Source organism: Chenopodium quinoa, unplaced genomic scaffold, assembly GCF_001683475.1.
Source record: "Chenopodium quinoa cultivar QQ74 unplaced genomic scaffold, ASM168347v1, whole genome shotgun sequence".
NCBI lineage: Eukaryota > Viridiplantae > Streptophyta > Magnoliopsida > Caryophyllales > Amaranthaceae > Chenopodium > Chenopodium quinoa.
Genome location: NW_018742720.1, coordinates 1,180,002 through 1,196,957, shown reverse-complemented (window position 1 = coordinate 1,196,957; position 16,956 = coordinate 1,180,002). Strand labels below are relative to the sequence as shown.

Genomic DNA, 16,956 nt, shown 5'->3' with positions numbered 1-16,956 from the left:
AATAAAATTGTACTTTCAATCATGGAAATATTCCAACATATCTCAACTTTACAAAATTTCTTAATAATCGCGCATAATTCCAAACGTAAAAAACATTAGGAAACGGAGAGAGTATTAAGGAAGGAATTGAAACTCTTCGGAAGCAATCAACAAATTTCAAAGTTCATGTCAATGTGAGATGTGATTCTTGTTTGTACACTTATGGCCAAGTTCTTTAAAATGGGGAGGTTACATATGGGCAGCCAAGTTTATTCCATAATGAAATACAAGTTCGGACAAGGGGCTTTTGATAAAAAGAATGAAGCCTGCATATCATGTGTCTAAGAATACTGACAGAGACTTGGAGCACTTCACATTCGACCAAATATCCAAAAAAGAAAGGTTTCTAAAGAGAAATCTGACAACTTAAACACTTTTTATGATAACATAAATAACTCCTAAACTGAAGAGGAATAATGTGCAACACAAATAAATGGGTTAGTTTCAATCCCCTCCGCAATGGTTGGCGGAATAGCAGGCAAGTCAGCATTTCAGTGGTTCAGAGCCCATGCCAATTTCTCCACTATCTTTGCATTTTCGAGTTCAACTGTCAAAGCAAACTGAAAGTTCTTCACTGTATACTGCAATTAGAAAAGAAAAAGTGAGCAAAAATAACAATTACTTATCACAGAGAAAATCATCAGCAGTTTTAGTTCCAATTCCATTGCTTAACACAATGATAATAGTTCGATATCATGAGCTAAATATTTTTTGCTCCGCTACTTGTCTAGCAATTGCTATCTAATCAAAGAATATTACTTCATGAACACATTATACCTGTTAAAACCTAAAAAAAAAAAACACGAACCCTTTTTTTTTTTTTTTTTTTTTTTTTTACTATTTCATCTCTCTCCTTGTTTCTTTCTTTTTTTTAATAAAAAAAAAAAACTTTTCTTCCAATCAAATCAAAATAAAATTAACTTTTTTTTTTTAATTAGAGGAACTTCTTGATATTGGCATATACACTGCAGCTGTCTTACAATCCACCACATCAATTCAAGAACTCAAACCAATAGTTCCAGACAATAGCAAATAAAGCACATACCGCTCTCAAGATAATTCCCTGAATGGATCACCATTCTAATCGCTCTTAACTCCACCATTCTCTTTAATTTGGTTATACATTAACACACTCCTTTTCAATGTTCAATTATTAAGGTTATATGACAACACACTCCTTTACAGCTGATGACTGTGAAGCCTGCTGCTAGTAATGTGTAGTCTCTCACATTTATATCTTATTGTTGACTTAGTTTATGACTACAAAACACAGCCTAAATATAGGATGAGAAAATCAGCAAAAAGTAACATGAGACTGCATACACTACACATAGTTGAATTGTAAATTTCGGTAATTTTTGCTAGCACTAATCAAAAGAAAGCAATGGGAAGAGAGGTCTATATAGAGATCAAAGGCATCAGTCACAGACTCTTACTATCACAGATTCACATGGATTAGAGTGAGAAGTTTAGGTGACACATACAACATAAGCAATTGAGACAATGTCAAATGACTTGGCCAGCAAACCTGTATCTTCACCATTTGCGTGAACCCACTTTATGCATTTTCCACTTGATGATCCATTTTTCTCTTTGATTGAGCAACAAAAAAAAATAAGGTGACAAGTCCAACCCCTGCAACAGTCAATTGTCAATTATCTTACTACTATAAAAAGCTTGATGAAAAAACATTTTACATGATCAACATTTCATAAGAACAAAATCTTACAGTAACATTAGCAGAAGGAAATTTGTTAGCCAGAAATCTTGTGCTCCAACCTACAAAACATCCTAAGTCTAAGATGTCCGCAACTACAGAATTACCAGAGCATTCTAGATGATGTTGCTCAATTACTCGAAGCCAATTCCCACGTACTATTTCAATTGTTTCATCCAGGGAAGCAGCATCAAGTATAGCTCTTCTAGTAATTGACATGGTGGCAGGCTCTGCTTCTGCTGCGGCCTACATTCACAAATGCAATCAGTAACAAATTGCACTCTTGGACCATTTCACATTTGGACAAAGATTTTATATAAGTTTGGATGCTTAAAAGGTTAGAAAGTTTGAATAATCCATTATCCCAGGGATAACATTTGTTCCGATGAAAAGTTCCCTAATAAGTTTTCGGCAGTTTTGTATCCTAGAAGCAAAGAACATCGGTTTGCAAGCTTGTGCCATTGAAATTAATGTCTCCCATGTTGTGCAGCTTGCGCCTCACTGCCTATATTTGATTTCTTAAGATGGTTGACGTATCTAGTCTATTTCCATGATATCTAGTGCAATTGAAATTTCTTGGCTAAACCGATAATAATCATTATAAGGCTTGTTTGAATGCAACCCACAAGTAAGCCAATGCTTATCAGTGATCTTAGTGCGGTTAATAGTAGGCTTTCACACATCTAACCCTTTTATAATCATGGCCAACACATTCTCCACAACAAATAAAGCATCATAATAAATATAGTAGAAATCTAATATATGACTACAAAAATACCAATAAGAATCAGCAAATTACCAGCCATGAAAGGTTTCCTTCATCATAAGCATGGAAAGGATTTAGATAATCTGCAATGACAACACAATGGTCCAACATTATCATCCTAAATTTTTCAAAAGCCGAAGAAATCAATATTTTTTCCTAACTAAATCACTCAACCATTAAAGGATTACAACATTACGATTTCTATCTTGCTTACCAAGTTTCTAATACTACAACAACAAAGCATATAAGCCCATTGTTTAAGCCAATTCTAAACTTAATTCGGATACAAAACAACCACATTGTATAAGCCTTGCAATTTTATTTTTTATTTTTTTTGAACAGCTTATAAGCCTTGCAATTAGATAAAAGAGAAAAATCCATAAAAAAAAAAAAGCCAAATTGGGCAACATTAAAAAAAAATCCAAAGCTGCATTCTTCAAATCCATATTTATTAAAAACAACCTCAAATGAACCCATTTGCTCATCAACACTTAAAATGCCAAAACAATTTACACTTATTGAAAAATTGGGCGTCTAAAAATGAACATCTAAGTTAAAATAAAACAGATCCAACAAAAACAGACAGAACTAATGACATTGAAAGAATAAACTAAGCTAAAAAGCAAATCATAGGTAGAAAAATTGAGGCAATACCATTTTGGTGTCATATTCCGGATTCAACCAAACTCCATCTATTTGCTCGCATGCCTATTCCGAATTTCATCACATGAATTAGGCCGAACTGCTCCTGATAAGCAACAAACCAAAAGCAAAACTCATCAGAAACCCTAAATCAATAAAAATTTAGAAACAAAACTAATCAATTAGGTAATCTATAAAAATAATCAGAAATCCTAGATCAAACTGAAAATAAAACACCCAAACCCTAACTATATTATAGAACAAAAAAAAAACACCAGAAAAACCAAAAGAATTTTAAAGCCCTATACCAAAAAAAAAAAAAAAAAATCCAAATCATAGAAAAAAGGGAGGAGAATTAAAACCCTCTTGCTTCCATTAAAGAAGTCCCGTCATCTTGCTGCAAACCAAAAAAATAAAAAAAAAAAAAAAAAATCAACAAAATCAAAAACATAAATTTCGCACAATATCCAAATCATGTTCAATCAAAACTACTATAATCAACCAAATTCATAAATTAATGTTAAATGAGAGATAAATGAGCTGCTAGATGACAAACCAGGAGGGAGAAACAGAAAGCTAAGCTCGATTACTGAGGAGAGAGAAAGAGTTCGCTAGAAAACTATGATCAACTGCGGAAGAACCGAGGTCAGAAGCCGCTTCCATTAGAGAAGTCACGTAATTCTAGCAGCAAAAGAGGTAAGCTCCATTATTTAGGTGTGAGCTTTGCCCAGAGAAATGTTAAAAGTAGAAAGGAAAGAGAAAATGGAGGTATGACCGTATGAGAGAGGAGAGATGAAGAGACCACAGGAGAGACAAAGGCAGAAGATAGAATTGGTAATAGACTTTTTGGAGGGTTAAAAAAAAAAAAAAAAAAAACAATTTTTGAGGGCAAAAGCAAGGAGAAAATGGTCATTCTTTTAAGGGACTTTTATAAGGGCAAAAGGGGAAGCACACTGTTCAAAAGAATAGGAATGAAGGAACCATTTTGTCACCAATTTGGCTTTTAAGGGTTATAGATGAGTAACAATATTGATATTGAAAGGGCCTCACAGTGATTTAGACACACTCCTGACATCCACAAAGGAGGCAATAGCAAGCTCGTAAGCTCTCCTGATACTCGTGATGTTCTTCTATAAGCTTCTCCAACAACTCTCTAGCAAATCCTGTATCAGATACACCAGAACTCGCTGAAATTAAAACACGCTTAGCCATTATCAAAATTCAAAGTTGTCTGAGTTATGATACGAAATGTTCCTGCAACATATATTAAAAGGACTCACAAATCTAGTGCAAGTGCTTCATATGCTGCTTGAAAGCACTTGAACAGGCTTGTTTAGTCAAAACCAAGAAAGGCTAAAGATTAATATCTAATTACTCGTGATAATCAAAGGCCTGCCATTTTTCAGTGATGAACTAGATACTCAGATGTCTATGAAATCCCTTTCCCTGCATGTGGTTCCCGCAACTTTACAGTTTACAACCTCACATACATTGATGGGAAATTTAGCAGAGGAGAGAAGACATAACATGCATTTCAACTGAATGACACCAGAGTACCACACAGATCAAAATCCCCCATCTCATATAACCATACATTTTTAATCCTCTGGACCAAGAGTCCACAACTACGAACCATTTAAAAAGAAGTCACGGCCACAAAAAGAAGCCACAAACCAAACTCTTTTCAGGTGAACCAGTTATTTATTATATAAAAAAGACGGATCTGTTATTCTTAATAAAGAAAAATCAAATGATTCAGTTATTCCATTCCCTTTCGACACCTAACACAGAACTCACCACAGAATATGTCAATAACCCAACAACACATGATATACTCACAAAGTAGGAACACGATCCAACAGTCATAGATAGAACCTGGTCACAATTCACATAAACTCCATGTGTAGAAATTAAGGAAAAACTTCCAAGTGAGATTCGAGTAAGGATATCGGCAATACAATACAGGAATACCTACATAATTCCAAGTAAATTACTTATAGTCTTCACCCAACTAAGCTTATGAAAGTGAAACAACTAATTCACTGCAAGATGGTAATCAATATGGCTAATCGGCTTTCACCAGAACTAAAGATTTCTGTACACTTAAAATTGTAATGTCTTTGCACATATAATGTTCCCAGATTAATAAAACAAGGATACAAGTATGATAGAAGAGCACAGATCCTAACCAATAACAGAAATCTCCTTAAACACATTAAACCTCAAAAGTCTTCATTCACCCATTTAATTTATAAAAAGCAAATAACAATGTCTAAACAACACCAATTTAGAGGGTGGAAGACAGCCACACGGCGATAGTTTGCACCAAAAGGTCCAGTAATTCAAATTTTAATAAGGCGGCAAAATGTTGGGCAAGATCAAACAATATAAGATGACAAATTACTCCACTAAACATAAATCATGAATACATTGATGGGAAATTTAGGAAAGGAGAGAAGATATAACATGCATTTCAACTGAATGACACCAGAGTACCACACAGATCAAAATCCCCCATCATCATATAACCATAAATTTAAATCCTCCGGACCATGAGTCCACAGCCACAAACCATGTAAAAAGAAGCCACAGCCACAAAAAGAAGCCACAAACCAAACTCTTTTCAAGTGAACCAGTTATTCATTATATAAAGAAGATGGATCTGTTATTCTTAATAAAGAAAAATCACATGATTCGATTATTCCATTCCCTTTCGACACCTAACACAGAACTAAACATAGAATATGTCAATAACCCAACAACACATGATTATAATATACTCACAAAGTATCCTTTGGGATCCAACAGTCATAGATAGAACGCGGTCACAATTTACATAAATCCTTAGTAGAAACTACGGAAAAATTCCAAGTGAGATTCGAGTAAGGATATCAGCAATACAATACAAGAATACCTACATAAACCAAATCTCTTATAGTCGATCTTCACCTATCCAACGAAGCTTATGAAAGTGAAATAACAAATTCCCTGCAAGATGGTAATCAACATGACTAATCGGCTTTCACCAGAACCAAAGATTTCTGTGCACTTAAAAGTGGAATGTCTTTGCACATATAATATTCCTAGCTTAATAGAACAAGGATGCAAGTATGATAGAAGAACACAGATCCTAACCAAAAACAGATATCTCCTTAAAAACATTAAACCTCAAAATTCTTCACCCATTTAATTTATAAAGTAAACAACATCAATTTAGAGAGTGGAGGACAGCCACACGGCGATAATTAGCAACAAAAGGTCCTGTAATATCATTGCAATTTTAAACAATGTAAGATGACAAATTACTCCAATACATTGAATTTAAAATGAACCCAATTAAACAATTTTTAATCACAAGAAAATAACCATTAAACACAAACACATGACAATGCTAAAAAAATTCAAACAACCCTCATTTTCCCATCATCACCTTGGCTTCGACTGATCAAGCGCCGCCTTCGCCTAATTATGGTTAATCACAACCCGAAATCCTCCAACATAACCTCCTCCGTCTTTTTATTTCTACGGGTATAATTTTTGCACAAACTTTGAGCTTCAATGTTTATCTTTGTGCTTCATATTTCCAGTGATATTCTATTGTTTATGCCCTTTTCTGCTTCTTTTCAGATTTCTCTCTCATCATTGAACCTGACCGCCATTGTTACTCCGTTTGCGATATTCTTCGTGTGCAACTCCATTTCTACCTGTTACGTTGACAATTTCTGAGCGTTATTTGCTCTCGATCGAATTTACGTTCGTCGGGTAAACTTTCTTAAAGCGTGTTATTATAGTGATATAATACTTATTTAGTCCATGTATGGTTTGGGTTATTTAAGGGTAGTTTGAATGCTAAGGAATCCTCTTTGGGTCATGAAGGTTTTTATTATATTGTTTTCTTCAATTTTCAGTGAGATGGCGTTGTTGCGTTTGTGGAGTCTTTGTTTACTCGTTTCGGTAGCTGGCCTAGCTGCTATGGACCCGAGGAATGGTACGTTGTACTCTTCATCCTGTTTGTAATGTTTACGGTTATTTATGTATTTCGTAGTGCGTCTGTTGTTACTAGTATAATAAGAACTTGAGAATAACATGTTTTGTGAAGAAAAAGTTATAATCCTAATTATTTACTCACATGTGTTTGTTTGTTATTGGTGCTTATTAAAATAATTTCATGATTTAAATATGTTGATTGAGTCTAGTAAGTAATTAGTAGAGTAGGAAAGGTATAAATCAATTTATAAATAATAATATAAATTACCAATAATTATTATATGGGAAATCCGAAAATGCAAAAAAAAGAATAATAATGAAAGTTGAGGTTAAGGTTTAGTGTATAGTGATAGAATCCTAGCTTAGCATGCCTGACTGCATGAGCATGATCCTTTGGCCTATGATGAGGCTATGAGGTCTCGTGATGCTCCATTTTGGAAGGAAGCTATTAATGATGAGATGGAATCCATCATGGGAAACAATACTTGGGTTTTAGCTACTTTACCACCAAAATGTAAACCAATTGGGTGCAAATGGATCTTCAAAAGAAAATTGAGGATTGATGGAACGGTTGAAAAGTTCAAAGCCCGGTTAGTGGCACAAGGTTTTACACAAAAACCTGGTATCGATTATTTCGATACATATGCACCTGTTGCTAGAATCTCAACTATAAGATTGTTGATAGCACTAGCGGCTATTCACAATCTTGTGATCCATCAAATGGATGTCAAGACAACATTCTTGAATGGAGATCTAGAGGAAGAAGTTTACATGTGACAACCGGAAGGGTTTGTTGTGGAAGGTCAGGAAGAAAAGGTTTGCAAGTTGATTAAGTCTTTGTATGGGCTAAAGCAAGCACCTAAGCAATGACATCAAAATTTTGATGAGGTTGTGTTGTCTAATGGTTTTAAAATGAACAATTCAGATAAGTGTATTTATAGCAAATTTGATGACAATGGTCAAGATGTCATAATTTGTCTATATGTAGATGACATGTTGATCTTTGGAACTGATTTGTCACAAGTTGAAAAGACAAAGTCATTCCTTAGTTCAAAGTTTTCCATGAAAGACATGGGGGAAGCGGATGCCATCTTGGGCATAAAGATAAAGAGGGAAAAAGAAAAGTTGATCTTGTCACAATCTCATTACAATGAGAAAGTGCTCAAGAAATTCAATGTGAGTGAAGACACTACTTCTCTTTATTCAACACCTATGGATCCTAGCATAAAGTTGATACCTAATGAAGGTTATGCGGTTTCACAACTTAAATATGCTAAAGTAATAGGTTGTTTGATGTATGCCATGACAAGTACTAGACCTGATAGCAGTTGGTCAACTAAGAAGGTACACTAGCAAGCCTAGTATGCAACATTGGCAAGCGGTTCGACGCTTGTTGAAGTACTTGAAGAAAACCAAGGAATTTGGTTTGTCTTATAGTGGATATCCTTCGGTTGTAGAAGGGTATTCAGATGCAAGTTGGATCTCTAACAAAGATCATTCCTCCACAAGTGGATGGGTTTTCCGATATGGGGGAGGTGCCATTTCATGGGCTTCAAAGAAACAAACTTGCATTGCGGACTCCACAATGACATCGGAGTTTATTGCTTTGCATTCAGCTGGTAAAGAAGCCGAATGGTTGAAGGATCTCATGTTTGAGACTCCTTTGTTGCCAAAACCGATATCACCAATAGTGATACATTGTGATAATAATGCTACCTTGTCAAGGGCTTATAGCCAAGTTTATAATGGTAAGTCAAGGCACATTGGAGTACGACATATTTACATCCAAGGACTTATTAAGGATAGTGTGATCACTATTGATTATGTTCGAACGGATCTTAATCTCGCCGACTGTTTTACAAAGGCATTGGCTAGAGATGTTAACAATAGGATGGCAATCGGTTTAGGATTGGAACCCTAAATAATCACAATTAGGAGAATCTCAACTTAACGCCCAATAAGACGTTGGGTCCTAAGTTCAATGAGATTAATTCTCTTAATTGATGATTGGGAACTTGTTTATTCATCCAAGGTAAAGTTCCGGTTTTTTGTGATGAAAAGAGGTTGTTTTAAACTTAATAGAATTCCTGATAAAAGTGCTTTGGTCACAGGAGCATGTTGGAACTCTACATATATAAGTACGAGGTTAGCCGCTTCAAGAAGCTATTAGGGGTGTAGCTTTGATGTACTTATGAATAGATATGGACACATGGCTTATAGTGTCAAGCTAATATGTATTTAAGTAATTAATCTTGTGTGTGTAATATCTTCAAGTTTCCAAATCTGTTGCTTTTGGTTCAAACGTTTTACGATACCAAATGGATACGGATTCTTGAATTGTATATTGCACTAAGTGGGAGTTCAAGTCTATGTACACTTTCATTTATGCATAAGATTGTTTTGTGATAATGATGTTATTTGCAATGAGTCTTGTTTAATACTCTAAATGGCCGGGGGAGGATTGTTGAATAATTTAGAGTATTTGAGACAATTTCAAGGTATTTAATTATTTGCTTAGGTAAAGGTGTTGCAAAATAATTAATATTTAATAAAACAAGAACCATGTAGTGCAGCAAAAGCATGCTCATTTTATGGAGCCATGGAAGTTCAATCGAACGCAAGTACTAAGAACAGGGAAGCAATTAACGCAGCCCGATCGAGTGGTGATAGCCCGATCGGGCGCGTGAGCGTGGTTGATTCTTGCAGTTTCTCCACCCGATCGGGCCACCACCATACGATCGGGCGCGAAAGGATGCTTGATTTTACGCTGATAATAGCCCGATCGAGCGGTGGATGCCCGATCAGGCCCGTGTGTATTGTAATGTTGGTGCAGTGTTGCTGCTTCATTCGATCGGGCCTTTACCGCCCGATCGGGCCCGATCAAATGTTGGGTGTTCTCGCTGAACCGATTGACGGTTATTTGAGTGGTTTTTTGTCTTATAATTATATTAGTATATATATATGTTGGAAGTTGGAAAAATGAGGGTGATGAAGGATGTACTATAACATTCTCATCATTTTTCCATTTATTTGCAAAGCTGTCCATTTATCATTATCACAAAATCCAAAAGCTCATTTACATTGTTTTGTAATCATCCTACTTGTGATTGCAATTGTTTCTTCGTTGTATCTTCTAAGTAAATTTTCGTGAAAACCCGATTATAGTATAGGGTCGGAATTATACTTTTGGGAAAGTGATTCCGTTCACGCCTCGAAGATTTTCCGCACTAACTTGTTTGCTATTTTTGTGACCCTTGTTCATACACAAATTTCCCAACAATACCAGTCTCCAACAACAATATACAACTTGTTAGAACGACATTACGACCGTCAAATAATTTTTTAGTAGTTGATTACCAGTTTAAGAGAGAAAATAAATTGATAATCATTGTTCTAAAACGAAAAAGAAAAGTCAAGGCCAGGTTATGGAAGTACTTTAACAGTTTACCTCCATTTTTCTTCAATGTCTTCCCCATGTGGAAGTACTTTACCCCCATTTTCCTTCAATGTTTCCCTTAGAGGGAGCCCCACTTAATTTCTCAGATTAACATTTTAGTTTATCTTCTCTCACACTTTTTTGCATTAATTTCTATGTCACTTTATTATTTCACTTTTATAATAACAGTTTACCTCCATTTTTCTTCAATGTCTTCCCCATGTGGAAGTACTTTACCCCCATTTTCCTTCAATGTTTCCCTTAGAGGGAGCCCCACTTAATTTCTCAGATTAACATTTTAGTTTATCTTCTCTCACACTTTTTTGCATTAATTTCTATGTCACTTTATTATTTCACTTTTATAATTTATAAAATAAAAGAAAAATGTTATATCGTGAGAGGAAATATATCAAAGATAAACTTGGATTTTCTCGTCCCCCCCCCCCCCCTTCCTCCTTTTTTTTATACTCGGAGGTTCCATTCCAAAACCAAAGGTGGTGACACTTGAGAGATTTATTCTTCAACACTCCCCCTCACATATAACCGTGGGCCTGGCTTTGATACCATATTAAAAGCAGGCCTGGGCCGCACCCGCAGACCAAGAGAGAGAGATTTCACTTTACAAGTCCAAAGGAGGTTCCATTCCAAAATCATATGGCAATAGGAGGAGTAGCCCCTTAGCCTTATAAAGTGTTTAATTCTCTTTTGTTCAACCAATATGGGACACTTACATGTGGTGACGCTTGAGAGGTTTATTCTTCAACATTTACCAAGCTTATAAATTTGTATTGTCCCCCCTTCTGACACTCACAATGGAAATATTTTACATTTTCACCCTCAACTTTCTTCATTTGGTGGGCAATTTGATAAAAAATACTGCATATATGAACTTCATTCATACTTTGGTGTTGAACACAAAGATGTGCATCCTTATCAAAATGGTTATAAGATTAAAAACTTAGGAGCGCATATCAAGGTTCAGTTAATGCAATTTTTTTTTTTTTGAAAGAAATTAATACAAAAAATTCATTGTATGTGTTAATAGCATTTTTGTAAAACCATATTTTCATTTAAGATTAAAAAGAACCTCATAGTTATTCAATAAATAAATAAAGAACCTCATAATCAAATTTGTGACAAGCATTAAGGATTCCGATCTACTCAATAAAAATTGTACTTCGTATATGAAATGATTTTACTCCTTAAAACTTGCTTCGAGCCTTAAATACTTAAATTTACTCGATCGGTCGATCCATCATTATAGAAAATTATCGTTTTGCTTGAATAATTATGTCGTGCATTAGCACCAGTACACAGTGCCTTCTATCGAAAGGGTAAACAAGTCAATAAAAAAATGAAAACAAAATAGTACTCAGATAATTTGATTCCATTAACAAACTCTATCGGTTTATCCTCCCTTAGCGCGGGAGAGGAGAGAGAAAGAAGCTTCAACAATGGCGAATGTCTTTCATTCTTCCACTCCAACAATCTTTAATTCTCCCTCTCAATTACCCTCTCATCTTTTACTCTTCAGGTACTCCTTTTCCTCTCTCTGTCTTATAGCAATTATACTTTGTTTTAATTTCATTTTGGATATTGTTTTTTATGTAATCAATTTTGTTATTTGGGGTTCAGAAATCAGATAAATTCCTCTGTTTTCCTGAAAAAATGCAAATCAAAAGGTAAAATAATTGCTTGTTCTTGCAATTCATCAATACCCGCTTCAGAATTTGGGTTTTGCAAGAGGGATTTGTTGCTCTTTGGCTTAACTTCTTCTATGGCCTTGATTTTTCCTACTAATGGTGAGCTCATTTTACTCTATATTTGTGTTTGTATGCTAATTTTGATAATTATTGATGTGGGTTTATTTATATTGTATTGGACAATGATACGTAGAATCCTAATATTTGACTACTATGGAGTAGACAATTAAAATAATAATAGCTATCTCACACACACACACACACAATAATAACACCAATCGACATGTGATTTTGTTATAATTTCCCCGTCTAATGGAGTGGCAATACATGTATCAAAACCAATTTTTTGGATTCATATCCCTAATTAAGTAGCTAATGCTGCAGGAATTGATGCTGAAGAGGAGGTGAAAATGCTTGAATTTGTTGATGATTTAAATGCCTATTCTTACTCATATCCAATGAAACTTCCCTCCAGAAAGCTTGCCTTTAAATGGTATATTTTCTATTTTATAATACTATTGTTAAACCTATGATTACAATTGTGTAACTTGAACTTTAGTGTTGTGTTGCTTGGGATTGGAGGACAAGACTTTGTTATACATGGGACTGTGGAGTTTGGACTATAATTATGAAGTTTATCCTTGTGTTTTCGTTTAATCATAATCCACTCATCTAAGTGTTCAATTATAGCATGGCCCTTTAATTGCAATTATTGATCAAAGTAGTACAGTTTATAGTTTCATAATAGTCAAGTACTATCACTAAAACCTAAAAGTTGTTGATTACTACGGATGACTAAAAAAATATTCTCTTATAAATGTATTTTACTGAGATAAATCTAGTAAAGTGTAACTCACTTCATACTTCATAATTTTTGAGAAGTTAGTGGTTGAATATCTTAATGAAACATATTATATTGGGACAGCTGGAGTGACAAAACCAACTGTTGGTTTCTCGGGGAGCTTACCATGTGTTGTTATCTTTTACTTCTAGAAGGGATATCAAGCTATGCTATCTGTGCGTATCATCAAATGCAGTTTGAAAGCTTATGTTAACCAAATTGTGGCAAATTTTCTTATGTCAAAAGGATTATATTTGTCCTTATGTTCATTGATCACAATTAGTTAATTCTTTTTTCCACTTGAAACTGCTTGTTCTTGCTTATTTTTTAGTGGCACTAAAACAACTGTAACCACCATTCACTTTGATTTTTCTGAGCATCCCCCCTCCCCCTCTCTAGCTGCAATCATGTAATTATGTAAAATAAGTCTAAATGCCAATAGTACAAGCTACATGTTTTACTAAAGAATTGTTCTGTTAGTAATGAAAAGAGTACAGCAATAGAAGGTAGTTTTTCCTGATTTTTTATGTATCAAATTTATATGTTTGCATATTCGAAAGTGAGAAGTTGTATCTTGTGCTTTCTATGACATTTCATTCTTGTAGTTTGCTTTCAAAAATTTAATGCACTACTTCTATTGCGAATCACTTCTTTTTGTCCTGAAATGTAGGGACCTGACTCTTTTCATCTATTTTAAGGGTGGAATCCAGAAAGCCAGAAAGATATTCATCAGCTGCTCCTCTGGCCCGTAAGTTAAACTTCGCCTTGCTTCCCCCCCACCCCCGTGCACGTGCATAGAAGATTGGGTTCATTTACTCATTCCTGAATATGATTAATGTAAACATGTAGTCATGAATATCTATTTTTTCAACCATAGTACCTCATCTTAGTAGAGCTGATCAGACATTGATATGAATTGATGCAGCTAATGCGCGGCTGCGTATAGTATCCGAGCGTGTTGACTTTATCGACAATGTCATCATATCTGTTACGGTGATTACCCTAAACATGTATCTGCTAAATTGTTTCAGGGTTATCTTGTTACATTAGCTGACTTGGTATATTGATTCAGATAGGCCCCCCCAATCCAGAGTTCTTGAAATCCAAGGATAAGAGTACATGGGATCCGAAAGACGTTGCCGATTCAGTACTGTCTGACAAATCTGCTTTGGTAACAGCCATTTTCTCTGCTGTTTTTCACCTGAAAAAGAATGAAAATTGATTGGTTCAGTGCTGTCTTACATTTTTGCTTTGCTGCCATGAATGCCATCCCTAATAGTTTGTTCTTGAGGAGTTATACTACATACTAACACTATGTGTGGATAACAATAGTGAAGGGAAAGAAAGGAGAAGGAAAATGAGGGAAGGAAAAGGGAGGGGAGGGGAGAGAAAAGGCGAACTTCCTTTTTCCTTCTAAATTTCTCCAACAATGGAGGGCTTTTATTCTTTAAAAGGGGAAGGAAATTGGATCTTTCCAATTCCCTCTCCTTTCTTCCTTGCATTAGATTTCCAAACAAAGGATGATGCATCCCTCCTTTTCTCTTCCTTTTCCTCCATTTCTCTCTATCCAAACATAATTTAGGTTTTGGGAATTCCTCCTAGTCTTCGCTTGGAGTTTATAAAACTCCGTACTTATTATTGTGGCAATCTTGTTATGATTCGTAGATGAGTTTATAAAATTTCGAACTTATTAATGTGGCAATCTTGTTATGATTCAAAGATTGCTGTGTAGCTAATGCATTCATCATGATTGTCACTACCAAGTCTACCAACTCTGTCAAAGCCATGATCACTGTTATAATTGGTATTAATAAGAATTCAAATATTGCTTGTCAAAAAAAAAAAAAATCAACTAAGTAGATTAAAGAGATATACTGCATGCTGAAATATGGAAAAGCTTTTCATTTGAGGGAACCGCAAGCATTTTAGATTCTTAATAGCTATCATTTTTCTATGTACTAGAAATCTATTAAAATGCCTTCACATAGTCCTAGCTCTAAACTTGCTGAGTTATGGAACTATGGAGTATAGAATAAAAATAAGTTTATTTTTAAAAAGTACACCATAGTACTTCTCAAATTTCATATATTGAAGGTCAGTTTGCTGCTTGTAATACGACTCGGATGTTAAAATGATGCACCCATCAGTAATTTCAAATTCATTTCAGGTTTAATTAATATGGTATTGGTTTTCTGCAGCGAGTTACATCAACTCAAAAATTGGCTGAGAGCTCCATACTTGATGCACAATCAAATGAAGTAAGCCCTCAGAATTTTGCTTGTTTGGTGTTTTAGCTGACTATTAACATCTACAGCGATTACTTAAATAACAATTGCCTTTTCATTCCGAAGTGATGTTTATGTTGTACTTTTACTTCTCAGGTTGATGGCGAAAGATACTGGTTTTATGAATACTTAGTCCGCAAATCACCAACCAAATCTGTATGTTTTATCTTTTTTTTTTTTTTCTAATATCAAATTGGATTCCCTGGAGATCTTTTACATTTTATTTGCAAATTTTAATCCTACTTCCATAATCTGTAGGCACAGGAGTCAAACAATTATAGACAATATGTTGCTTCTACAGCTGAGCGTGATGGTATGTTTCTGGCATATTCTTTTATCTATATGACACACCTTGAGAAATTGAACACACGGTCTCTGCAAGCGTTGCTGTCTCCAAGAGACCTTTCCCTCTTCGGATAATTACAAAGTAGAAAACAGGATAAAAATAAAAAAATAAAAAAAAACCCTGAAACATAAGTTTTGCAAAGCAAAGAAAAAGTATAGAGAGAGGGAGGATATGACATGATTTTACTAAGAGAGACTTTTTTTTTAAAAAAAAAATAATAAAAAAAAAAAATTTGATTCTATCCCGATTACTTAATTTAAGCTCTGGTTGCATTAGCATTTCCCTTCATGAGTCGTGAGGAATGTTTCCTAATGTCTTTCTTTTCCGTACCTTTTGAAAAATGAATATTTAAGTTCTGGCATATTAGGTATAAGATAGTATATTTGACTATTAAGTTTTAATCTAAACAAAGTATTTTTTCCAGAGACTCATCTAACTCGTGCAATATTTGCAGGTTTTTTATACACTCTGAACGCTTCAACTTTGAGCAAACAGTGGGAAACTGTAAGTTCTCTTATCTTGGCATTGCAGCATTTGACCCTTCTCACTTATATATTGAGGAGGCATTGTTAGTCATCCAACGATTGTCATGTGGTTTTTGTGGTTATATCTGATCTTTTGACTGCTGTTTTCTATTTGGTGCAGATGGGACCTATCTTGAAGAGAACGGCCAACTCCTTTCGGCTTCTCCCCCAACCGATAATTATGTCCCTCCATACAAGGATCCATGGAGGTTTTGGTGATCTTTTTTCCATCAACCATCGGTTGTTCTTGTCCCCTTCTTGGAGCAATGCAAATGTTTTATGCACAGCAGCCAGTAAATCTGCATGGCTTTTCTCTGAAAGGGAGTTGAAATATTACAATGTAGGGCCTTTATGTTTCTATATGTAGCTTGGAGAGAACTGATTTTGTTATTATATTGAAAGAATTTTCAAATAAGCACTTTTACATTTTATTCATAGCACTTTCAGAGCAAGGTTCCTACTCGACAGAAAGACTTTAGATTTCAGGTTGATTGTCTTGAGGCATAATGTATGAATAATACTTCAAAGCTGAGTTTGGGTTTGGATCTCAACTCAACTCTCTCCGTAATCAATGAGCATGACCAACACGTATTCTATGAGTTGGTCTTGGTAGTATTGGCTAACTGATCAATGCATTTGCTCTTAAATGCATTTGCTCTTGGTAGTATTG

The 16,956-nt window shown here is 34.9% G+C and overlaps 1 long non-coding RNA gene and 1 pseudogene across 3 annotated transcripts; one reads left to right on the top strand and one right to left on the bottom strand.

The window, feature by feature from the left end:
- Nucleotides 1–162: 162 nt before the first annotated feature.
- LOC110723099 lies at nucleotides 163–4,028 on the bottom strand. 3 transcript variants are annotated; one of them, XR_002511667.1, is made up of 7 exons: nucleotides 3,721–4,011; nucleotides 3,527–3,561; nucleotides 3,177–3,270; nucleotides 2,556–2,605; nucleotides 1,769–2,002; nucleotides 1,568–1,674; nucleotides 163–620 (listed from the first exon to the last, which is right to left on the bottom strand). It is a non-coding gene; the product is annotated as an uncharacterized LOC110723099 (long non-coding RNA). The 3 variants fall into 3 exon arrangements; XR_002511668.1 differs by having other exon boundaries at nucleotides 1,524–1,674; nucleotides 3,177–3,561; nucleotides 3,721–4,028; XR_002511666.1 differs by having other exon boundaries at nucleotides 3,177–3,561; nucleotides 3,721–4,016.
- A 7,929-nt stretch (nucleotides 4,029–11,957) lies between these two features.
- LOC110723097 lies at nucleotides 11,958–16,641 on the top strand (annotated as a pseudogene).
- Nucleotides 16,642–16,956: the final 315 nt, after the last annotated feature.